The sequence below is a fragment of the Phoca vitulina genome, unplaced genomic scaffold (genome assembly GCF_004348235.1).
Source record: "Phoca vitulina isolate PV1807 unplaced genomic scaffold, GSC_HSeal_1.0 scaffold7, whole genome shotgun sequence".
NCBI lineage: Eukaryota > Metazoa > Chordata > Mammalia > Carnivora > Phocidae > Phoca > Phoca vitulina.
The window spans coordinates 1,418,015-1,443,184 of record NW_022589710.1 but is presented as its reverse complement, the minus strand read 5'-3'; the positions used below and the strand labels follow the sequence as shown (position 1 = coordinate 1,443,184).

At 43.3% G+C, this 25,170-nt stretch overlaps 1 long non-coding RNA gene across 2 annotated transcripts in view; it reads left to right on the top strand.

Moving 5' to 3' along the window:
* LOC116632830 overlaps positions 1-24,809 on the top strand; it is a 140,406-nt gene extending 115,597 nt beyond the window's left edge. The window contains exons 3-5 of one of the 2 annotated variants that reach the window (XR_004299505.1): positions 20,469-20,688; positions 23,236-23,344; positions 24,655-24,809. This is a non-coding gene — a long non-coding RNA (uncharacterized LOC116632830). Of the gene's footprint in view, positions 1-20,468; positions 20,689-22,535; positions 22,895-23,235; positions 23,345-24,654 lie in introns of those variants that run through there. The other variant, XR_004299506.1, reaches the window with a different exon arrangement.
* The last annotated feature ends 361 nt before the right edge of the window (positions 24,810-25,170 follow it).

Genomic DNA, 25,170 nt, shown 5'->3' with positions numbered 1-25,170 from the left:
CTGAGCAGACGTTTAACCGACTGAGCCACCCAGGCGTCCCAAGAAACTTGTAATTTAAAAGAAATAACAGTTCTTGGAGTGTCATTCTAGCATATTTGCCATTTCTTTCCAGGCATTGTTGCTTATTCTGTTCTGCTAGTGAAATGATCTGCTTCTGAAAATTCTCACAATAATTTAACAATATCCATTTGTTGTCACATCCTGCTTTCCACCAAAATCATCATTTGTTGGTGCATCAGTTTCCTCTTTCTTCAAGTTTTGCTGCTTTGTCTACTGACATTATAGTAATAAAATTAAGGTCATGCATGTTGGCTATTTAAAATTTCTAAATAAATTTTCCTTAGTCTCTGTCCTTAACTTTTTACAAACAGTTCCAAGAGATGATTTGATTTTCAGTAGTTCATCCACGATTCATGACAAAGAGACCTCGCGATCTCATCATTTCTCTGTGCTTCAAAATTCTGCAATTTTAAGAGTTTTCTTAGGTAGTCAAGATCCTTTTCTTCCTAACTGATGACTTCCCTTTGCGGAGGATGGAGAAATAAATGGATATCAGTGTAGAGAGGCAAACAATTATATGCATTGTTTTCCCATAGCTCTTCTACTTCCTTCCTTTCAGAGTCTGGAAATTCAGGTGTTCTGTCCTGTGCGTGCAAGAAAATATCACAGACATTTTGTTGCTGGTAGTGGTCCATTTTGGCCAAGGCCAAATACTCTTTGAATCTTTTTTGTGCCGGAACCAAGATAACACTCACTGATGGGAAAGGTCCGTCCCAGCAACTTCTGAATGATGGACCTAAATTTATACAGATTTGCTAAGACCGGAATTTAAGTTATTTGGGTAAATTTTAAAGCTTGCCGCCGTCCAGGGTACACAGTATCTGGGACAACCGTCTGGCTGCTCTATTGTCTTATTATTGCAAAGTCACCACACTGTCTGCCAGGATTTATTTAAAATATGCTTTCTTTTTCTTCACATGTATAGCCAGAAAAACCTTTTCAGTATTAGTAATTACTCGATTTATCAGAATCTAGCTTCCTTCCTTTTGTGAAGGAGACTCTGAGTCTCTAGTGACAAGTACCTTTTTCACTGGAACTCTGGGTGACTATCTGGTGTCTCCTGTCCAGCGAAGGGAGTCGCACGGGGTCCCTGAAGAGCTGTTTCACTTGGGAGGCACCCATTTCTCATCGTTTTAGATGATTTATGCCAGAGCCTGGTAGGAATGGCAGACTGTCCAATAAAGGAGAAAAGCAACGGAAAACTCTTTTTCCTAGGGGCCTTGTTTTGTTTTGTTTTCATCAAATACTGTCATTTTTTCCTTCTTCATGACTTTCTTTTCTTCTGGCTTAAAATTCTTACTGATAGGATTATTTGTGCTGATACTGGTGACTTTCAAATATAGTAACCCAAACCTCTCTTGTGTTTTAAATCCAAATAGCTAATTTTCTACTGAACAGTTAACTTCAAAGTCAACCTGGCCAAAATGGAACTTGATATTTTATTGTCAATTTCCTTTTTCTTATCTCTGTCCGTGGCAACCACATCCATCCAATGCCCCAAGCAGGGACCACAGCATCGATATAGAAAGCTCCACCTCCCTCACCCTCAAAATCAAATTAATTCCAAGAGTTGTCAGTGGTTCCAATCTCCTGTATCTACCCTCCCCTCCTCCCCCTCATCAGATCCCAGGTGCTTGGGGCCTGAGTTATGGCCTTTTGGCTGCTCTTGTCTTTCACGTCCTCTCATTTCACCCTCCATGTTGCTGCCAGAATGATCCTTCTAAGACACATGCATTACAGAGCTTTCATGCCGCACAAAACCCTGCCACAACTATGGAGGCTGTGCTGCGCGTGGGGACCCGTGCTAATTGGCCGGCGACAGAATAATAAACATGGCCCTGTCTCTGCCCTCAATTATCTCATCATCTGATGAAGACAAAGACAAACAGAATTCACGGTGATGTAAGGAATGATCTCTAGGGTCTTCCGGACAGAACGAGAAATGCCAAATGTCATAGAGGAAGGAGCACCTAATTCCGCCTGGGGAATCAGAGAAATTCACAGAGACGTTCAGGGGAGGAGGAACTGGAAGCATTTCACAAGGGGCTGCCTCAAATATCTCCACAAAGCTGGGGCACACACACGAGGGTAGGGCATCGCGGCGGGGCAGGTGGAGGACTTGAGGAGATTGTAGAGATCTGCTGTAGACCTTGTGGGAAATGGAAGAAAAAGCCATCGATAAGTAAGCCACCTGGCATATTGCCTGGCCCCGGGTGGGTTTCTATGACAAAGTGCTGTTATTACTGCCACCAGTGAGGGCTCATTGCTAACACAAGACAGCCAGGACTAGAACCAAGGCTTGGCTTCATAGTCTATTCTTCCATCCTCTAACTTCCTTCTTAGGGAGACAAAGAAAGGATTATTCTGGCAGCAAGAACCTACAGTAAGTTACCAATGGACAATGACCCAGGCCTGGAGAGTTGAGAGTTGGACACCCTTGGGGCAAGAGATTATAAGGACCTTCTTCACTTTTTTCCCTTCTCTTTGCCTTCTGGAGTGATAAAGTATGGGGAGAGAGGAAAATTCAGGGATACACAGATCTGTAGAACTCTGAAAGACACCAAGGGAACCCACCAACTGGGTTGATTATAATTGTCCTAGAACCTAAGCTTTTAGACAGAGGGGAGAAGTGGACTTTGGGGCTTCTTTCTACATTACCTGGCTTAGGTTGAGAGGGTAGGAAAATAAACAGGGTCACAAGCAAAAAGTTCTCCTCTTAAATAGAGTGCAGAACCTTATAAGGGATAGCTTAGCAAGGGACAGGAGGGGAGGCTATTAATTTATATGTTAAAAGGGTAATAGATATACGTGGTAAAAAAAATGAAAACATAAGAAATTATATACAGTGAAAGATAAGTCACCTTTTTTCTTACTCCCTATTTTCCCCTTTCAGTGACAAACTGTACCAAATTCTAATTTATCTTCTCAATGATATTCTATATATTTACCAACATACACACATATACACAGGCTGTTTGTTGCACAAATTTTTACATGTTACTCTCTTGCTTTTTCCACTTAAAGATATATCTTGGAGATGATACTGTATTGGTAAGTTAAAGCTGCCCATTTCTGTATGGTTTTGTTTTGTTTTGTTTTCTGTTTCTGTTTGTCTCCCTTGTTAGCATTTAATGAACCTCCCTCCATGTGGCTTCAAGCTACCAGGACACAGCGCCCCCCCCCAACCCCCTTCATCTTCTCGTCAGCTCTTTTACTGAAAAATTTGGCCTTCATGATGACAGGCTGTTTGGGGAGCTTTCCCTTTCCTGAAACTTTGTAGTAGCCTGAGTGCACCACGTCAGGAATAGGAGCAGCTCCGGTCTTGTTTGTGGCAGCATTTACCCGTGTCTGCTCACTGACAGGTCCGCAGTTTGTCAAGGTTGACAGATGAGCAGAAGCTCTGGTTCCTCAAGTGCTCATGACTCATACTAACATTTCTGAAGTAACCTGGGTGATATTGTCGAAGTTGACCCTGTGATGATGCGTGTCTCCAGCATTACCCTGGCCTCCTCTGGCTTCCAGTGCTTGCTGATGTGGCCGTGGCTCAGGTGGCCCGAAGTTTCCAGGTCTTCCTCAGTCTGGATGGCATGTGGGCAGCCCAGACAAAAGCTAAAGCTGCTTCCTTCTTTTTATTATTATTTTTGAATTTTTATTTATTTTTTATTTTTTTAAAGATCGTATTTATCTGGGCACCTGGGTGGCTCAGTCGGTTGGGTGTTTGCCTTCAGCTCAGGTCGTGATCCCGGGGGTCCTGGGATCGAGCCCCGCATCGGGCTCCCTGCTTGGCTGGAAGCCTGCTTCTCTCTCTCCTCCCCACTTGTGCTCTCTTTCACTATCTCTGTCTCTCTCTCTCAAATAAATAAATAAAATTTTAAAAAAATTAAAAAAAAAAGATCTTATTTATCTAAGAGAGAGAGAGAAAGAGCATAGAGGGAGTGTAAGAGGGAGAAGCAGACTCTCTGCCGAGCAGAGAGACCCACGTGGGGCTCGATCCCAGAACCCGGAGATCACGACCCAAGCCGAAGGCAGATGTTCAACCAACTGAGCCACCCCGGCACCCCTAACTTTCTTTTTAATGCCTACGTAGTATTCTTTTGAATGGATGTACTGTAATATATTCTCTATCATAGACATTCACATTGTTTCAGAACGCTTGATTTTATAAATAGAGCTATAGGGAATACCTTTAAAAAAAGATTTTAATCATTTATTTATCTGAGAGAGAGAGAGCACAATCAGGGGGAGTGGCAGAGGGAGAGGGAAAAGCAGGCTTCCCGCCGAGCAGGGAGCCCGATGTGGGGCTCGATCCCAGGACCCTGGGATCATGACCTGAGCCAAAGGCAGACTCTTAATGACTGAGCCACCCAGGCGCCCCAAGAATATCTTTTTTTAAAAGTAACTTTTTTAAAAAGTTACTTCACGTAACGCGGGACTTGAACTCACGACCCTGAGATCAAGAGTCGCATTAACCAGCCAGGCGCCTCTACAATGAGGGTCTTCGTACGTATGTCTTTCTATACATACACATATATATCTATAAGATAAATGCATAGAAGTAGAATTGTTGTGCAAAAGTGCAAGGAAATGCGCATTTTTAATTTTCATAGAGTAATAGGATATTAGATGTGACTTTTTCTGTTGACTTAGATTATCAGCAAAGGTCCCAAAGACCAAACTAAGTGACAGACCACCTATTTCTGTCATTTAATGAAAACAAGTATTAATGTAGGTCTTTCATAAAAGTGAGGTGGTGTTGTCATGTGAGCTTCAAAAAAGTGAAGGATACCTGTACCAGTTTTCTCTCTGCCTTTGCCTCACCTTGGCCTCCAGGGTACATAAGACAAGGCTGGGAATTCCTGGAGGGGTGAAGGTTAGGAGAAGGGTTCTTTAGAGAGTGGGAGAATGGAGAGTTGGCAGCGCTGTGCTCTTTCTCCTTTCCAGAGCTTGTTGTCCTTCTAGTTTAACCTAAGTGAGGGGGTTCATAAGAGCCACTCAGAGAGTTTGTTTGTTTGCCGTGGAATTTGGGGGATGGAGGGACTAGTACTGTGCAAACATCCTAAGGCCACAATCTGTGACAAAGCTGTCTCTGTGGGCCGCATGGGAGCAGGTGTACCTCCTCCAATCACGTGTTTCCTGTGACCCGATGCGGGCCCTATGGAAGAGAGCGGGAATCGCCAAGGAGCCCACCAAGAACAGGTTGGGGGCGTTGGCATGGGGAGGGAAGCAGAGTCTGAGTGTGAGCGTCACAAACGGTCAACAGGAGAGTGTGTTGGAGGGGTCAGGCATGTTCAGGTGAATGTTCGTCTCCAACGAACCCCAAAATCATCCCATAAAAGGACAAGCATTTGGATGCTGGCCACACCCAAAGGGCACCAAAGCCACACTGTGCCTCTTCCAGTCCCTGAAGAACTTTTCCACCCTTTGTTTGTCTTTCTCCCCCAGCACCAACCCTCAGGGAGCCAGAGGTCACAGAGTGAGTCAGGAAGAAATAGAGGAAAAGAACAAGAAGAAAATAATGAAAAGCTGACCAAGGTCCATTTCTGGGCTTCAGGTTTCTGAGCCTGAGTCAAGACTGAGCCAGGGGTTGGGGAGAAGGTTTAAACTGGATGAGATTAAAGTTTTGATATGCAACTGGACCAAGCCTGTTCATACCTAAAAATGAGACTATTCAACTAATAAGTGAAAACAACTGGAAAAGCTATTGGATCTACCCAAGATTTCATCAGAGTGGAGAGAATGGAGAGTCAGTGTAGCATGGAAGAAAGTTAGGGTCGTGAGTAAATATGTTTTTTTCCCGGGCAGCTTGCACCCCACTATGACCAGCACATTCAACAAACCAGTTAGAATAAATATTGCCAAACACCTCCCCATAAATACTGTACCAGCTTCCCCCCAGTACCAGGGTGCGTGGCACCTGTTTTCAGGAAGAGAAGCTTTTGATGTTCACATACTAGGAGACTTATCTCTTCTTTGATACTCTAATGAGGTAAAAAGACAAAATTTGTTCCCAAATACCTCCAATCAATTACTACGGCCTTCCTGATATCACATATTATTTTAAATACGTGTCTGATCAGGCTCCACACCTCAAAAATCTCAAGTTATACACACCGTTTTACATTCTAGTCAGGAACCTAAGTGAAAGATGTAGGGGAAGACTTACTCTCAAGTCCTAACTTGGGTGACAAAGAAGGTCCATTACAAAAATAAGTATTTTTAACCCAAAAGCTTTTGGACATCCTTTTAAATCCGGTGATTGATGCTACCGTGTAAAGAATTAAAGAGCACAGGTATATAAATTATGTTGTCCAAAGATTATTTATTAGTTAATGCAAATTTACATTGGCTTAAGGACTGAAAATTAACTCAGGATCCAGAAACTACAATTTAAGTTGACACATTAAGTCATTTGTAGAATCATAAAAATTAATCTCTTTTTAGAAGGATATTAGATATTATCAAGTAACTTAGTTGAACACATAATTTTGCAATTTTATAAATATAAAGTGATGTTAGTTTATTTGACCAGAACAACTAGTGGAGGAAATTTAGGAAATTCAGATCAATCAAGCTTTTCATGAGAAAATAAACCCAAGACTTTCATAAAGTAGAAGATTGTGTTAATAGTTTTACACGGTGTAGTCAGGGAGAAGACATAGAACGGCTTTTAAATCAGTTTTTGAATCAGTTTAATTTGTCCAAAGAAACATCTCATTTAGGAATATTGCATGCTTTTTTTGTGTGCAATTACATAGCCAATATTAAAGCTTTAAAGTTATTTATATTTACTTCTTTTTTTTTTTTAAGATGTTATTTATTTATTTATTTGACACAGAGAGAGACACAGCGAGAGAGGGAACACAAGCAGGGGGAGCGGGAGAGGGAGAAGCAGGCTTCCCGCTGAGCAGGGAGCCCGATGTGGGACTCGATCCCAGGACCATGAGATCATGACCTGAGCCAAAGGCAGACGCTTAACGACTGAGCCACCCAGGCGCCCCTATATTTACTTCTTACAGTAACCAAGACTTTTAATTAAACCGACAGTTAAAATCTCTTTTTTGTTACAGCTTTAGGAAGATAAATTTCCTTAAAAACTACATACTTAAAGTATAAGAAATAGAAAAGTATTTTTAGAAATCTTTGAATTTCTTGTTCTTCCCATTTGTAGGTGCTTAATATATTAATGCTGTTTTTAAAAGCCAATTATAAGATTTCTAACTTTTTATTTGAAATTATTTCAACTTTTCAGAAAAACTGCAAAACTAGTACAGAATTAACATATGCCCTACACCTACCTTCCCCGATGTTAACATGTTACATAACCATGGTACAATGATCACTACCAAGAAATTGTCATTGATACTATTAACGAAACTAAATCACTTGTTCAAATTTCACCAGATTTTTCCCTCCCAAGATCCTACTCAGGATCCCGTACTGCATTTAGTTGATCTGTCTCCTTAGTGTCCTGCATTCCATAACAAGTCCTCGGTCCTTCTTGGTCTTTCACAACCTTGATACTTTTGAAGAGTACTGTTCAGTGATTTCGTAGAATGCCTATCAGTTTGAGTCTGTCTGACACTTTCTTATGATGAGGCTGAAGTTATGCTTTTTAGCAAGAATACCATGGAAGCGATGTTGTCCCTGGTCCAGAGCCTCTCACCAGGAGGTGTGACGTCAGCGTGTTTTGTTACTGGTGATGTCTACCTTGATCCCTTGGTTAAGATGGCATCTGCGAGGGGTGCCTGGGTGGTTCAGTTGGTTAAGCATCTGCCATCAGCTCAGGTCATGATCTCTAGGTCTTGGTGATGAAGGAACAGAAGGTTAGCTAAGGACAAAGCACAAGCTGATGCCCCGCAACCTCCACCTTGCCCCACTCCTGGGTGGGATATATGTGATAGTCCTCTTGGAAGCTCCCCAACTACCTTAATGTTTGTTAATGCCTTGCTAGAGGGAAAAACACCCTTAACTTTACAACGGCAAGGGCTCCGGCATCGTGTAGGTCCTCTTTAGCATATGAAAGCTCTTTTGAAAACCTCCCTTTTTCCCCCACACCCAACTCCCAAGTATATAATCAGCCACCCTTCACAACCCCGGGGCAGCAGCTCTTTCTACCCACGGGCCCTGTGCTTTAATAAAACCACCATTTTGCACCAAACACGTCTCAAGAATTCTCTTGGTCATCGGCTCCGGACTTCACCCCACCGAATTCACCTATATTCCAAAACCACATCACTGGGATCGAGCCCCATGTCATTAGGCTCCCTGCTCCGCGGGGAGTCTAGTCCGCTTCTCCCTCTCCCTCTGCCCCTCCCCTCGCTCCTGCTCTCTCTTGCTCACTCTCTCTCTCAAATAAATACATTCTTAAAAAAAAAAAAGATGGCGTCTGCCAGATTTCTCTACAGTAACAAATATTTTTCCCTTTGTAATTCCTAATTGTCTCGTGTAGAGGTAGTTTGAGGCTATGCAAATACTCAGTTTCTCTGTGAACTCTTGCTCACCGATCTTTAGCATCTAGAAACAGATCATTCCTGCAACACCTCTGCTGTGCTGCTTGCCTACTGATTATTCTGTTTTCTTTACTCCTCCTACATTTACTAATTGCATTTTTCTGTTTCTCTTCCCTTGTTTACTCAGTCATTTATTTATTTATTTATTTATTTTTAAAGATTTTATTTATTTATTTGACACAGAGAGAGAGAGAGAGAGAGGAATCACAAGCAGGCAGAGTGGCAGGGAGCGGCAGAGGGAGAAGCAGGCTTCCCGCGGAGCAGGGAGCCCGATGTGGGACTCGATCCCAGGACCCTGGGATCGTGACCTGAGCCGAAGGCAGACGCTTAACGACTGAGCCACCCAGGCGCCCCTTACTCAGTCATTTATTGATATCAATATGGACTCATGGACATTTATTTTTTTCCATGGCTTTTAATACAATACACTCAACATTTATGTTCTTGCTCAAATTATTCCAGCTTTTTTTTTTTTTTTTTCTTTTTAGCACTCTCTTACTTACTGTCCCTGTAAGATATTCCAGGCTCATTGTATAATTTCCCTGTCCCAGTCCTGGAATCAACCATTTCTCCTGGGAGCCCTGGTTTGCTTGTTTTATTGGTGTCTTTTATTACCTCTGGATTTTTAATTTTTGTTAGAAAGCCGGCTGTAGTGGTCGAACTCCCTCTCTCCCCGTATCAGTGAGACCCAGTAATAACCCCACAGCTCACTTTGCAAAGGCTGGTTATTCCGTGTAAATAATCACAAGGACTTCCAGGAGCAGGAAGTCTAGTAGAAACGTCTGGGTGAGCATTCTCCTCCAAGGCCTCTCCTCCCGGAAGCTCCTGCACTCTGAGGCCTATCTATCGTCTCATTAACGCTAACCACCCCCTCACACACACCCCTCCCAAGGACAGACATTAATTCTAAGACTTTAGAGCCTAAACGGATATTCATAAGCAGAACATTTCCCAGATTGTAGCATCAGCGCCTTAGCCCCAGCCCAGGCCAGCCCTGGCTCTTTGTTATGCAGAACCCTGGAGGGCCCTCTTTGTTCGCACTCCTTCTTTCAGAGCGTGCCTCAGGGCTGGATAAATGATGGGTTTTAGGGCTTTGACCCTTTCAAATTAGGAGCAGGGTCATTCTTTGCAGAATCTCTATTCTCCATTAATGGAATGGGGTTGTTCCTGTGAAGATCTATTATTCTCCTATCCAAAAAAAAGCTCCCCAAACAAAAAAACTACGAATGAGTGATACTGTTTTTCCAGTTACCTTAATATTAACCCAAATGAGAAAATTAGTACTTATATAATGATGCACAAGAGAGATTTATATCTAACCTTGTTATTCACTTTGGCCATTACACCAAACTAAACCAGAGTTCATGGAAATACTTACCAAGTTCACCAAAAGTCTGGTGAATATTATCTGAGCAGTGATGTGTTTAATAGTTTACATCAAGATTAACCATCTCTGGTCAATGTGACTCCATTGTGGTCTTTATGTGTGTGCACCTCCTGCCCCTCACAACGGTATTGAGGTAGTGTACAAGTTTGCAGAAATATTACTAGCCAAGAATATACATCTTGTTCATATAATTAATTTCTGTCCATAGTGATGTGGGAAACAAAGGCAGAAGAGAAATAATTAAATTCCTTACTACCTAGAGCCCTCTGACAAGCCCTTGAAACAGGCCGAGTGACAGTCCTCCAGGGACTCAACTGCCTCGATGTTAATACTCTGTTAAGGGCAAAAGTCAATCCTAACCTGACACCCTCCCTGCCAGGATCCTGTAAGTCTAGTTTAACATATAAAAATTCCTTTGGAAACTTCCTTAATCTCTAAACTCTCCAAGATACATGTTGGCAATCATCCCCCAAATATGGCCCACCGATATACCTCTGAAGGGTCTCATGACTAAGGTTTTATTAGATGGTAATAAATGACCTTTTCCTAACAATAGCTGGTCCCCTCGAGGTCCTGGAAACCTTGCTTCCAAAATTCCTTAGAGACTTACACTATCCCTAACCCCCTCCCAACTTGAAAGTATATCATGGGCCGCTCCTCATGACCCCGGTGCGGCTCTTTCTGCCCACGGGTCCTGTCCCCGTGCTTTCATAAAACCACCTTTTTGCACCAAAGACATCTCAAGAATTCTTCCTTGGCCATCAGCTTGGAACCCTGATAACGTCTTTCCTACATCACATAGAATCACAGAAAAGGTTTATGACAGACCAATGAAAGTAAAATACAGTCTTTGCTGTGCTTGCTTCAGCTTACTGTAGGATGAAGGAGGATATAGCCATGGGAAATTTCTTTTTTTTTTAAGATTTTATTTATTTATTTATGAGAGAGACAGAGAGAGTTGGGGGAGGAGCAGAGGGAGAGGGACAAGCAGACTCCATGCTGAGCATGGAGCCCAGCACAGGTCTCAATTCCAGGACCCTGATATCAAGACCCGAGCCGAAACCAAGAGTTGGATGCTTAACCGACTGAGCCACTCAGGCACCCCAAAATTTCTCGTATTCCTAACATCTATTGTCTTATAGTTCCATTTAATTGGATATTGGTAGCTTTTATTATTGAGATTTTCTATCATGCTTAATCAGTTTTGTTCTCAACTCTATGTTATTAATTTTACCAACTTTAATTTCTTTTTTTCCCTGTTTTTATTTTCTTTACTGTTCTGAAACGACCTATCTTGGACCAACCTTTCTAGCTATAAAGTAATAATTCTGCTTGTGATTTAGGCAGAAGCAGCCTGTTAATGGTGGGTTTCAATTATTTATATTAAATCTAGTATTTTTGGTATACTTGGCCTTAATCCTTTGAAGTATAGCAGGTGTCTTTATTGTCTCTTTAGTTATATGGACTCTATTTTTCCCTTTATCTTTCAATATGGTTTGGAAGACAAAAAACCCTACTTTAAAGCCATATGGGTTCAATATCTTAAAACATCCTATAAGCACTCTAGGTCTCTTTTCCTAATCAAAAACCTGCTCTACTCTCCTGTACAGAAGAGAAAGGATACTGCTCTTTGTCTGCACTTCTTACTCCCTACTCTAATTTCACATTCATAATTAAATTTGATATTTCTCACTTTTTTTCCTCTTTCATGTTTCTTTTATGCTTTCTGTGCCTTACTTTTCTTCAAATAATTACACTGGTATCAGAAATAATCCTTCCACGGGTATCCTTACTTCTTTAACAATAGCTGGTATCAATAATTACCATGGGTTCATTTTTTTAGTCATTATCCATTCAAATTTCTTTCTCTAATTTTAGCCTTACACTATATATACATATATATGTATATATAGTAGCTTTGAGCAATCTTAAAAAAAAAAAGACAAAGGCCCTGGCTGCCACATTTTTTGAGACTGGGCATGTCTGAGAACATCTCTCTGGTACCTTCCTATACAAGTGGCTTGATGTGGCCCATTATTCTTGAGCGGCAGCTTATTCCTCCCATGGAAGATGTCATCGTGTTGTCATCTGGCATTGCTCAGTGCAGTGGAAAAAGCCCAAGCTAGTCTGATATTTTGCTCTTTGAAAATGACCTACTTCTTCTGCTTGGAAACTTGCAGAATTCTTTTTTTTCCCCCCTTATAGTTTAAAATTTTTATGAAACTATGTCATGGTGTTGCTTTTGTTATTGATTTTGCCTGGGACTTTGGACATACTCTCTATAATTTTTTCTAAATATGATATGTTTTCTCTTGTTTTCTTTGAGTATTGATTTTGATCCTTTTGTTTCTTTTTTTCCCCCACCGTTGGAAACTCCTTTTATTTGAAAATTCAATCTCTAAATTTAACAACTTCTCTCGAATTATTTTTTTACTTTTTCATTCCTTTTCAATTCAGAATATTGTAATTATGGATAAGAGGAGAGGGGGCAAATGGATTTTTTAATAGAAAGAAGTTACATAGAATGACGATTGTCAGATAGGGAGGCCTTATTTTATTTTTTTTAAAGATGTTATTTATTTATTTGACAGAGAGAGACACAGCAAGAGAGGGAACACAAGCAGAGGGAGTGGGAGAGGGAGAAGCAGGCTTCCCACAGAGCAGGGAGCCCGATGCGGGGCTGGACCCCAGGATCCCGGGATCATGACCTGAGCCGAAGGCAGACGCTTAACAACTGAGCCACCCAGGTGCTCTGGGAGGCCTTATTTTAATGAATACCAGCTGACACCTGTTTGGCTCAATCCAGAATGACATGGGCAGCTGGGCCATTTTATCCATTTTTCAAACAGGGCAGAGGATTTATAGGTTCCTCCTTTGGTGAAGGTGGTAAACAACCGTAGCTAAACAGGGAGCAGGTGAAATCTGTTGCAGATCACACTGCTCCACAGTCTTTGAGAAATTCTTCATGAAACCTGCAAAATGCATCAGATGTAATTAGAAGACAATGGTGGGTAAGCTCTTGACATGACGGAACTACCCAAAAAGGACTCCAGAAGTTCAGCCCAGTGTGTGAAGTAGAGTGTGCAAAGAACACAGCAAATAAAGGTATGAGTCAGGCCAGGACTTGCCATGGCATTTGTGGGGAGAGGGAGAAGTTCATCAGTGGGGATTATCCTGAGCGTTTTCATTGTTTTATGGGTCACGTGATTGTGACCTAGGATATCTATCCACGGGCAACAGGATCTTACCTAGCTATGGGGGTTCAGGTCAAGTCCTACATCTTGATTCTGGACCAGTGATCTGTTCAGATCCTAGAGGCCCTGGCTGGTGGCTGAGCCAACCTGGAAGGATGAAGGATGGTGGGAGGGCTGGCCACAGGCTTCTGTGGACCAGCAGGGTGGAGATGTGGGAGGTAAAATGGGAATGGTTGAGACTGGGCAGGGACTGACAGAAGCACTGACTGACCGGCCAGAAGGAGCTGGGTAACAGAAGTCTTGGGGAGCACTAGGGCCAGTTTTATGAGTGTGGAAAGACCCCATCTGGGAAAGATTTACCCCATCCCCTATTTTATCTCCCTATCAGAGTTGTTTGACAAATGCCTTTAATAAGTATATGTTTTTTCTACGTTTAGACTTCAGATCTGGCCTTTCTTCTGTGATCAATCAGCAGACTGGGGGGTACGAAACCAGATACTATATTTCTTGTAGGAATCTTCTTGAGGACATTGTCAATGACATAACTCTTTCCATTGGTTGAGTCATATGATAAATTCTTTCAAAGAAAAGTATGACTTCAGAGGAAATACCAGCCCCTGATGGTCCTATTTACTTTGCATTTACTGATGCTCCCAGCATATAAATTTGTCCATTCTTTGCAAACCTCAAATCCACCACGCTCTTCTTTCTTATCTAAGATCCTTTCATTGGAAGTACAGAAAATGTAGAAATAATTTGAGCCCAGTTAACCATGGAGCCTTGGATTTCTAGTTCCCACCACTTTCCTGTGGACATGATATCTTAGATGATACCGCTACATTTCTATTCACTGGAAATGCATTCAACATAACTACAGTTCCTTTCATCAGGGAAAGTGGTTTGCTAAGTTCATCTTTGTGTACTTGTAATTCTAAGGTACCCACTTGCCACTAAGTTATTCGAATTCAATCTTTTTTTAAAAAAGATTTTATTCATTTATTTGAGAGAGAGAGCATGAGTAGCGGGGGTTGGGGGTTGGGGGGGCAGTGCGGGCTCATCCCAGGACCTAGAGAACATGACCTGAGCCAAAGGCAGACGCTCAACTGACTGAGCCACTCAGGTGCCCCTCGAATTCAATCTTTTCTAAAATGGACTTCCACCTTCCTAGGAGGCTTTTTGCATATTCCAACATTAATTGTGGCAAACTGCTGTTTGCCACACTGCTGGGCAAACTGGGAAAAATTATTTTGACATCTCATCCTTAATCAGAACATTAAATTTCCTCCTAACCATAAAAAGTGGGTCTTAGTTACTGGTACCTTGCCCTCGTACACTCATCACACTTTCTCCTCTAGACCCACAATGAAAGTGAGAAATTGAAGGTACATGAGGGAGGCTGGGACTGCACATTAGAAACTCATTTACCACATCAGTCTGAGGTACATGTTCCCTCCTGTCCAGAGACCCAGAGACCATTGGGCATCACCAGTGTTGACCTAAGGGAACTGTTCTAGAACCAAGAAGGTATAGCATGATTTGATTTTATTTTAAAAACAAAAACAAGAGCCAAATGTCAGCCCATTCTGAGATATCACTGACATTTATGGGAGCACTTGCCCCTATTCCTAAGGAATTCTGCTATACTGCTTTAAGATAATCTTTGAAGGTGAAATGTCATATAATTCTGAGTTTCTAGCAATCAACAGCTAAAATTACCTGAGGGAACAGAGGTCTCCTGGGAAGTGAGAGAGGTTGAGAGAAGCTGGGAGGTGGGGGTGGGGGATGAAGCAGGAGCAAACCAAGCTCAGCAAGCTTCAGTTTGCTTCTGTCTTCAGTGGATTCACCATCACCATCTTCCCCAGAAGTGAGTGGAAGAGACAGTGCAGCAAAGATATGCCCAAATGCCAATTGAGTGACATCTCAAGTGCAAACTAGAATTCAGTGAGTCCTTATAATTCAGTGTTGTATGGTATTCTCTGAGATTAGACTGATCTTTGATGAAGTTGTCCCCATTTCTGCATCAGGTCCCAAGTACTCTTTCCATGCTCAAAATCTGTGGAAGGACACAAGCCTGTCCTCAAGTTCTGAGTGGCTTAAAAGTGTCTGACAAGTGCATGTACAGCTGTTTCCGTCTGAAGACAGGACATTAGAAATTACTTAGCTCAGTCCCTCATTTGATAGATTAAAAGACTGAGTGAGGCACAAAGAAGTTCAATAACTTGCCCGAGGTCGCTACTCAGTGAACGTAGAACCACTGATCTTGGTACTATACCAACTGTCTCCAACATATCCCAGGTAGACACTTACTTTTTAAACTCATGTTAAAACCTGGACCACTGCATTTCTTCTGGCTGCCTGGAACCTTTTGAAAACTCTTCTAATGTTTGGAGAATTTCCGACCAGTGAGTCTGCACCCCTCTACCCTTGTCTCTCCAGCCAGAAAATGATATCCTTGCCTCCTCCGCACTAGGACCAATCAGAGGACCCCCACGCAAGACTTCGATCTGGAAGTAAATGGAGTAAGCACCGAGCAAATTCCTCATGTTGCCACTACTGTGGTTGCAGAGACAGCCGGCTTCCGGGGGCTGTGCAGGTCTCAAGGTGGGGCTCCGGACAGCGGCACAGCCTTGCTACTGGATGGGATTCCTCGTAGACAGGAAAAGCCCACCAGTCCCCTTCAGTCACAACATAGTCTCACCTTAGTAATTAACTGGTTCTGTCCAATATAATAATAAAAATTCCAGAATCTATTCCAAGTGAAAGCTTCTTCCCTTTCCAGCTTGACTCAGCTTCACCCCGAAAGTACGTATCAGAGGAGGGCCTATAAAACCTTCCTGTGTCATCCTCCATACCCCACCCCGCCCTTGGCTTCCCAGATGTCAGCATCAGTGTTAGCTTGGAGGTCACATGTTGAAGATGGCAGAGCTTCCATCGGCCCCATTGATCTCTGATTCTGTGGAGCACTACTCTCTGCCTCCAATTGGACTTTCCATAAAAGAGAAATAAACTTCTATCATATTAAGTCCAGGGTCAGCAACCTTTTCTGTAAAGGGCCAGAGAGTAAATAGTTAGGTTTTGCAGGCTATATGGTCTCTGCTGCAACCACTCAACTCTGCCAGAGTGGTGTGAAAGCAGCTGTAGACACTACAGAAATGCATGAGCGTGGCCATATTCCATAAATATCTACAGAAACAGGCAAAGGTTGGATTTGGCCTGTGGGTGGTAGTATGCTGACCCCGGTAACAAGACACTACACTTTTGGAGTTTATGCGTTATAGCAGAATACTACATTAATCAATTCACTTCATATTCAATCTTCTATCAACATTACCCAGTGAGGTGCCAAGCACAAAGTAGATACTCAATGATGAAGGAATGGAGAGCCTTGAAACATAGAGGCTGGAGTTTTAACAACCCTATGGGACAGAAGATCATGTTTCAGGCCTGGACATGGCCAAGAACTCAATCTGAGCTCCTTGCGTAAAGCTAGGAGCCACAGAGGGTTGTCTCATTCAGAAAACAAGGATAAGAAAAACCCTCCATTGGCTCTTCATTGTCCTCAGGACTGGGTCCAACATCCCTGGCTTGACATTGAGGGATTTCTTGCTCTGGCCTTTGCTCTTATCTCTAGCCTTATTTCCCACTGCTCCTTTTTCACTGTGTCTGAGCCCCAGGGATACCAAGGCAAGTTTCATAAATGCCTTGTGATTTCACAAATGATGCTTCCTTGTTGAGAATGCCATTCTCTGTCTTGTTTCCCTGGCTGAAGGCCTGTGCATTTTAGCTTCCAATTCTTCTTGTCCCACCTGGACTAGGAGGTGGTACTCCTCCTATGTGCTTAGCCTCCAAACCCAGCTTACTCCTCAGTTACAGCACTAACAATGCTCTGATGTGCCAAAATATCTGTTTACCTCCTATAGTGGGTGCACACTGAGGTCAGGGACTAGTCTGGATTCCATATCCCCAAACCTCATGGCAGTACTTGGCACTTACTTGGTTCGCAATAGAAACTGGTAAATGGCTCCGTGAATTAATAAGAATCCAAGTCCTAATGAATACAACAACTACCTGTGTTGAAGAATTGTTTTACTCTTATTTATGGATGTTCCATTTAAAAGCACTACTAATTAGGCACGCCCGGGTAGCTCAGTGGGTTAAGCATCTAATTCTTGATTTCGACTCAGGTCATGATCTCAGGGTGGTGAGACATAGCCCCACGTTGGGCTCCACGCTGGGCGTGAAGCCTGCTTAAGATTCTCTCTCTCCCTCTGTCCCTCCTCCTGTTCATTTTCTCCCTCTCTCTCAAAAAAAAAATTAAAAATAAAAATAAATTAAAGCACTACTAACTAAAAGTGATACAATGGATTTGAATTTTTAGTAGCTGGTAAAGAATGTTCATTTCTTTTGCCTCTGAAGCCAAACCACCATCAGGTGCACCTTAGCCCAGAGCAGCAGAAGCACTGGGTCTGCCCAGCACAAAGCAAAGTGGAAACACTCAGTTCTTAGACAGTTTGGGTTCTGCTGATGTCACCTGGATCCTTTAAAAAATACACAACTATATGACCCAGATTTCCCAGAAAATTCCACTTTCAAGTGTTTGTTCCATTTTCCCCACAAATAAGCATACATTTTTTGAATGCTATGTTTCTATTTTGTTTAAGAAAATGTGAGTGTTGTTAAATATCTAATTTCAGCCCTGAATGGTATGTTGGGTTCATGATAAGCAGCCTTATATTTAACCAGGCATCTGACCTAAAAACATTTTAAAATGTATCACTATTGAAAGAATTTAGAAATGTCACAGCACCTACAATTTTTAAAAGTTGGTATCTTCATTTGACTACATGCAAGATTTAGCTGCAATTGTTAAAGTTGTACTAGTAAAGATGAGTAAAATGCCTTCCTTAAACATGGGGCTTGTCAACCAGCTACGCATTTTGACCAGTTTGGCCCAACTGGGCTAGTCTTTTGCCTCTGACTCAAATCATAATGGAATATTTGACCTCACTTCTAGCAAAAAGGATAGGAAGAGGGTTAAGATTGAGGTATCCTCACCCCCAAATGTTGTGACCACAGTACTCCCACAGTGCTCATCTGATGGGAGCCCCAGGTCAGGATAGGAAGATGGGGGCTATTTGGAGAGGGGGAGATGGTGGCTCCTGTTAATTTTTCTGGCTGCTGTGGGGGATGTGGCTGCTTGGCCCCAGGAAGAGTCAGCAGCAGAAGAGAAGGGAGCAGAGAGCCTCTGATTAGGACCTGGTCCCCACAGGGTAAGCCATTCAGGAAAGAATTGAAGTTTGGAGACATTCCCACCTGCCCCTTTTCCTTTCACGCACACCCTCACTTCCTCTTCCTGGAGCCATCCAGCCTGTGAACCCCTCCCCGCTTGTTCTGGGTACTTCTGGTGGAGCAGCCGTCACCCTCAGTGCCAAACACATGTTCGGCAGGGCGAGGTATAAAGACGGACAGGTGGAGCAGCCCCGGAGCTCAGACTCAGACAGGCCTTCACCACCCTCTACAACCCCTTTGTGTGTGGGGGGGGGGCGGGGATGAGATGGGCTGTTTGGAGCAGGTGGATCTTAAAGGGAACAGGTCTCATCTGAACAGATAGCAGGATGGATGAAGGATAGACATTTATTTATTTATAGAGGGTTTTTTAACCTATTTGAGAGAGAGAGAGAGAGAGCACACACACAAGTTGGGAGAGGGACAGAGGGAGAAGGAGAAGCAGACTCGCCGCTGAGCAGGGAGCCCGATGTGGGGCCTCATCCCAAGACCCTGGGATCATGACCTGAGCCGAAGGCAGATGCTTAACCGACTGAGCCACCCAGGCACCCCAGGGATAGATATTTAGCTGAACCATATGAAATTGCCACTTATCTAGCCAGATAAATAGATAAAAACATAGATATGATTGATGGATAGAAATATGTATAGGTAGGTAAATATAAAAACAATAATAGAGGTGGTGAGCTAGGTATGTAAAGATTAATTATGACATTCATTTTCACAACACATCAGTTACTTGAGGCTCATGTGCCTTTTTCTAGTAGCAAAGGATGGTCTGAGGGAGATCCAGGACAAAGGAATGTATGTATGTATGTATGTACTTACTTACTTACTTTTTAAGTAGGCTCCATGCCCAATGTGGAGCCCAACGTGGGACCCTGAGATCAAGACCTGAGCTGAGATCAAGAGTCTGACGCTTAACTGACTGAGCCACCCAGGCGCCCCAGCACTTACAGATTATATAAGCCTGTGGGAACCATATCAGACTCATGACAGCCGACCCATGCCACAAACCCTATTCTTAACCTGCTCTCACTTCAACCTTTACAGCAAAATCTCTAATAGAACAGAACTGTTAGTAATTGAACTGTACAAAATTGTATATACCACTTAAGAACAAATAGGATATTTTATTTTAAAATAATCCATAAGTACATCTTAGGGTTTTATAAAATAGCTCATAAATGTGATGGCTTATAAACTTGCCTGTTAATCTCCCCCCGCGGACTCACAGTTATTATTTATCACTTTCTCCCAATGTGAAATGTAAGAAGTATTCCGGGCCATTAGTTAAGATGTATAAACAATTGATAACAGTCCTCTCTTATGGAGTTTCCTCTAAACACTGTATAAACATGATATGACCGGAATAAAGACACAGAGGAATTTCTTTTTGGTCAATGGTTCCTAATGATGTATTGTAAGTATTAAACCCAATCAATTCACTCTCTTTCCATATCTACTTTATACAATTTATCATGCAGGACAAACATGAAAGCTAGCGCATACTTCCAAGAATCCTAGACCATGCAACATTTAAGAATGATTTACCATCTTCATTTTTAGCAGTTTTGATTTCGAAGTCAATTTTCTCAGAGCACTGGATCTGAGGTCCAATGTAAACTAACAGAATCAACATTTGCAGCCGTGCTATATCACAACAAACTCCCAGGTCCATACATGGCTATTCTTTGGCTCAGGGAGGATAGCTTTGGTTTCTTTACCAACTCTTTGGAACAGCATTTATAGATTCTATGTATGTATGTATGTATGTATGTATGTACTTACTTACTTTTATTTTAAGTAGGCTCCATGCCCAATGTGGAGCCCAACATGGGACCCTGAGATCAAGACCTGAGCTGAGATCAAGAGTCTGACGCTTAACTGACTGAGCCACCCAGGCGCCCCAGCACTTATAGATTATAATGCCACATCTAGAGAACTTGAATCCTTGATGTATACTCTGAACTTGGTCAGGATGGATGATTTTCCTTAGGTGGATAACCAGGTCCTTGAATTCTCTTTCAGAGCCAGATTTCCCAGCTGCAAATGGGTGCTAAAAAGTCCCAACAGAAAGATGGAGGAAAGAAAAGTGACTCCAACTGCAATACCAAAGAATAAAGTGCCACCACTTTCACCCACCAATCCACAAGAAACAACAACAACAACAACAACAACAACAAACTACAACTACCAGAGTTTTGTAAGCAGGTCCACTCCAAGTATCTGCATTTCCTTTGCTATTAAGGTAAGGGAGCTTTTTAACTTTTCAATTGTAAAGTGGAGCACCCATACAAAGGAGAGCCCCAAACAAAAATGTATAGCAAGCACAATGAATAATCAAGGTCAATACTCAGATAGCTACCACCCGGGCCAATAAACGGACATTGCCAGCACCCAAAAAGTCCTTGAATCTTCCCTCCTAAACACGATGCACCCCTTTTTCCCCACTACCACTCCCTCAGTATTCTGATTGCAGTGGCAGCCACTGCCTTGCTTCCCCTTATATTTCTACCATCCAAGCACTCCGTGAGTCCCTAAACACTATGGTTTTGTTTTTGCATCTTTTCTTTTACCTTCACATACAATATGTGCTCTTTTGTGACTGGCTAATTTGACTCAGTGTTACATTTGAGAAAATATAGAGCCCTTGTTACTGTATGCTCTTTCCTTTTTCAAGAACAGTCCGTGTTCATCTCATTTCTTTTCATGTCTGTGGAGTATGCCATTATATGGTGAGACCACCACCGGCTTATACATTCTACTGTTGATGGACATGGGGTTGTTTGGGTTTAGGCCTGCTACAAACGAAGCTACAGGAGTGCCCACGTTTCTGTAGTTTATGTACCTAGACATGGAATCGCTGCTCCATAAGGAACTGGGGACAATGTCATTCTGTTTTCCCTGGTGGTGGCATCAATTTAAATTGGCCCAGATGTGTATTTGCACTCGGGTTGCTCCGCCAACACTTGATGTTGTCAGTTTTTGTCTACCTTTTATCTCATTGTCTTTTTTATTTGAATTTTCCTGATTACCAATGTGGCTGAGCCCCTTTTCACATGTTTGTGGGTTATTTGAAATCCCAATTTGTAAAGTGTTTGAATCTTTTGCCCATTTTCTTTTGAGATGGTTGCTGGTTGCATTTTCTCCCACTCAGTGGCTTACTTTTTTACCCTCTTACTAGTGTCTTTTGATAAAAAGAAGTTCTAACTTTTAATGTAGTCAAATATATTACTCTTCTGTATGGCTGGTATTCTTCTATCCCATTAGGGAAATCTTTCCCTACTAGGAGATCATGAACACATTCGCCTATATTATATGCTAGAAGCTTTATTGGGCTTTGGTCTAGTTGTCCTGGGGAACCCTGATTTTAAACCCATCAAGAAGGAATGTGGGTCTTACTCCTCTCCTCCCAGAATGCTCCTGGGCTCCTTATGCAAATGTACTGGCTCTCCGGGTCCCCCAGCAACCTTCCCGGTCTGGTCTACGTATCAGTACTTTCTCACATATCCAACTGAAGGCGACTCTCTTCTCTCCCCTTCCCCCACAAACTTTTTCCAACTCCTGGAGATTTACTTGTATTTCTCCAGCAGCTCCCCGCCTTCCTCTCATGGAGCGGTCTGTCTCCTCTGGCTTCAGAGTTCTGCAAGTCCACCCTTTACCCTCACGCTACAGCAGTGGCCCCACAGCCCAGCAACAAGATCCTTCCTTCCTGAGAGACCGAGGGGAGGAGTTCTAAGTTCTACAGTTCCAATGTTCGGGACCTCACTTGGCTGTGCCGTCCCATCCCAGGACCCAGGGTTTATTCCATCTCTAACTTTTTTAAACCGCGGAAGAGAGGGGTAACATTCCTTTTCCTGACGTCGGGGGGCGCTCTCCCCACTGGTCTGTCCAGGGCTCCACTGTTCTTTTACTTATTTATTTACCTTTTTTTTTTACTCCCCAACTTCCACTCCCATTTCCCTCCCATCAAAGGATTCCATTCTAATAGACTCGATTTATAGCTCTTGATCTGTGTACATTCTTATTGCGTACCTTTTTATGACATAAATGATCCTGTGATACGGATTTCACTCTGCCTCCCACTCTGCTCAGCACGTGTGTTCATACGTGGCGGTGCGACGTCTCTGCAACTCATTGCATCTCATTGTCTTTTACGGCAAGAGCCACAGCTTCTCCACGTGCTGCCTTACGGGGCAGAAAAATCAAGATAGAGCCGGGACAGCTTGTGTTCGAAACAACGAGACATTCAGATTTCCGTATAATTCTGGAAAAGCAAGGAGGCCGGCCTAAAGGAAGCAGACTCACCCATCATTGTTTAAAAAGCCCAGTGTGAACAAGCCCAGTTGGACAAGCAGTCTTAGAAGAATCTTGACTTCCCAGTGCTCCTGCATGGCACTGTCCTTAACTTTCCTCCAGTCTAACTCCAAAGAGTCCTGAGTACTTAAGGGAATCACAGAAATGAAGTTATGTAAATTTTAAAGTAATGTGATAATAAATAAACAGATAAATAAACAGTTCTTACCATGTCACGGAGGAAAGAGGAATGTTTCCTACACAGGATAGTCACAGAAGGAGCCAGTCACTTATCTCCTTCCCCAGTGGGTTCTAAGCATCTGAGAATTATATGGAAGGAGACAGACAGAATCAAAGCCAAGGTCACCTTCACACTGTTAGTGCTGATTTGGAGACCGAGCTTGCTCCCACCTCCTCTCTAAATTGAAGGCAACTGGCAGAGTAGAGCTGACTTGATGTATCCAGCAAGTTTCAGGTAAAACATCTTTTTTTCCCCCAGAGCAGGGACCTGGATGGATAGAGCAGAAGCCAGCCCTGCTTGCTAGAGACGAGAGACGTCACTTGAACCTGCCACGTCTCAGTGCATTGCCTTGCTTGTGTAAGCCACGGTCAGTAATGTGCACTCATCGGTTTAGCTATTCCTCCGGCTACAGGGAGAGGTAATAAGGCAGTGGAGTGAAGGGTGGGTTTTTCCCCACCAGCACTTTTGAAAGGGCTGAACTATTGTACAAAGTGTCCTCTTCTATGAGAAGCAAGAATGTGTAGAAAAGATAAGAAAGGTCCCACTTGCAAAAGTCTGTGAGGCCCATGGAGCTTCTTGGGAGCTGATGGGACAAAGCCAAAGAAATAACGATTTGTGACTCTTGTTATGACCCTTCTTCTACACATAGGCATATGGATAGCATGGAAATCCCGATCCATATTTTGGAGGCCATCCTAAAGGGATTCTAATATTGCAAATTCCGATGCCCCCCCAGGTGGGTGTGGGATTTCCCACTTCTCGGTTTCAGGCATGACTCAGAACCATGGTGACCAAATGCTTCATGGCTGGGACCCTGGATTATAGACTGCCCTTTCATGAGCCTTGAGATACCAACCAGGGGAAAGGAGATGAAACCTCTTTGCCTAGTTGGAGCCCTGGGATGGACCCCTGAGGCCCCAAAACGTCAGGCAGAGAGAGCCTACCTATTTCCTTTGTGAGCTCCCTAGGGGGTAGCATGATTTACATTCTCTTGAGAAGGATCACGAGCATGTCTTGGAAGGTCATCTGGAAAGCAACATTTATGGACACTACCTTGTTTCCAGAACCACAGAGGAAATTCATGGCAGATATCATCTCCCCCTCTCCCCAGAGACCTAGGAAAAACTTCCCTGGAGCAGGACCAAAATGATAGAATAGGTGATTGGGCAGGCGGTGGAGCCCAGGAGAGTGGCCACCTTGTAGAGCTGGTGCAGAAATGGCCAATTTCTGAGACAGAAGAGAAAAAAAAAAAAATGAGAGAGCAATGGGCGTGGAGGCTGGGTGGAGGCTGTGACTGGGAAAGAACTCTAGACAGGCCTACTGAGTATTTAAATATGGGGAGAGCAGCAAGGATCTGCACAGTAAATTCCTAAATGCCTAAAAAGGCAGGAAAATAAAACCTCAGCATGTGCATTGATAATAAAAAAACAAACCCTGCAGAGGCACAGCAGAGAGGGACTCCTACAGGAAGGAGGGAAACATTATAGCGGCTCTGGGAGAGATATGAGAGTCTGAGTTTGTTGGATGCTTTTGCGTTGTCTTTAAAGCTATAGAGAAGGGAAAAGATGGTTTGAGGAAGGAGGTGCCCAGTGGGGGTGGGAGAGGGTAAGATCCCCAGGGGAGATGGAAGGGGCCCCCGGGAGAGGAGAGATACACCTATTCCACCTTGCCTTCCAGGGAAGAAGAGAAGCAAATGACAGTACACCCTGGACAGAGTGGAGAAAGTCGACGTGTTAGCATCTTATTGTCACCCTTCTCTCTGTGAAGTATGCAACAAGGTCATTGCTTAGAGTGAACAGAAGTGAAGCTGTGGGAAGTGGTGGCAGTTTTAGAAAGCTACTGGGGAAAACAGTGAGGGACCTGAGGGACTGGGCCAGCCAAGGGAGGGGTGTGAGGGAAGCGTCATGGGTAGCACTGACGCCAAGTGGCAGAGCCGGTGGTGTGAGCTCGGGGCAGGAGGTGGACAAGGGCTGGAGAGTCACAGTGACTGGGCCGGAGGGGCAAACCCTATGTGTGGTGAGGCCGCGGGTCTGAGCCACTGCCCTTTGAGGGCCCCAGATTTCCCTCACGTTATTTGCTCCCTGACGGGAACCTGGTTCTGAGAGAGGCCATCACCTTGCAAGGTGGCAGGACTGAGAGGCGCATGCCCGAGGGAGCTGGAACTGAAACCATTGTGACCCGGAGGTTAGAGGA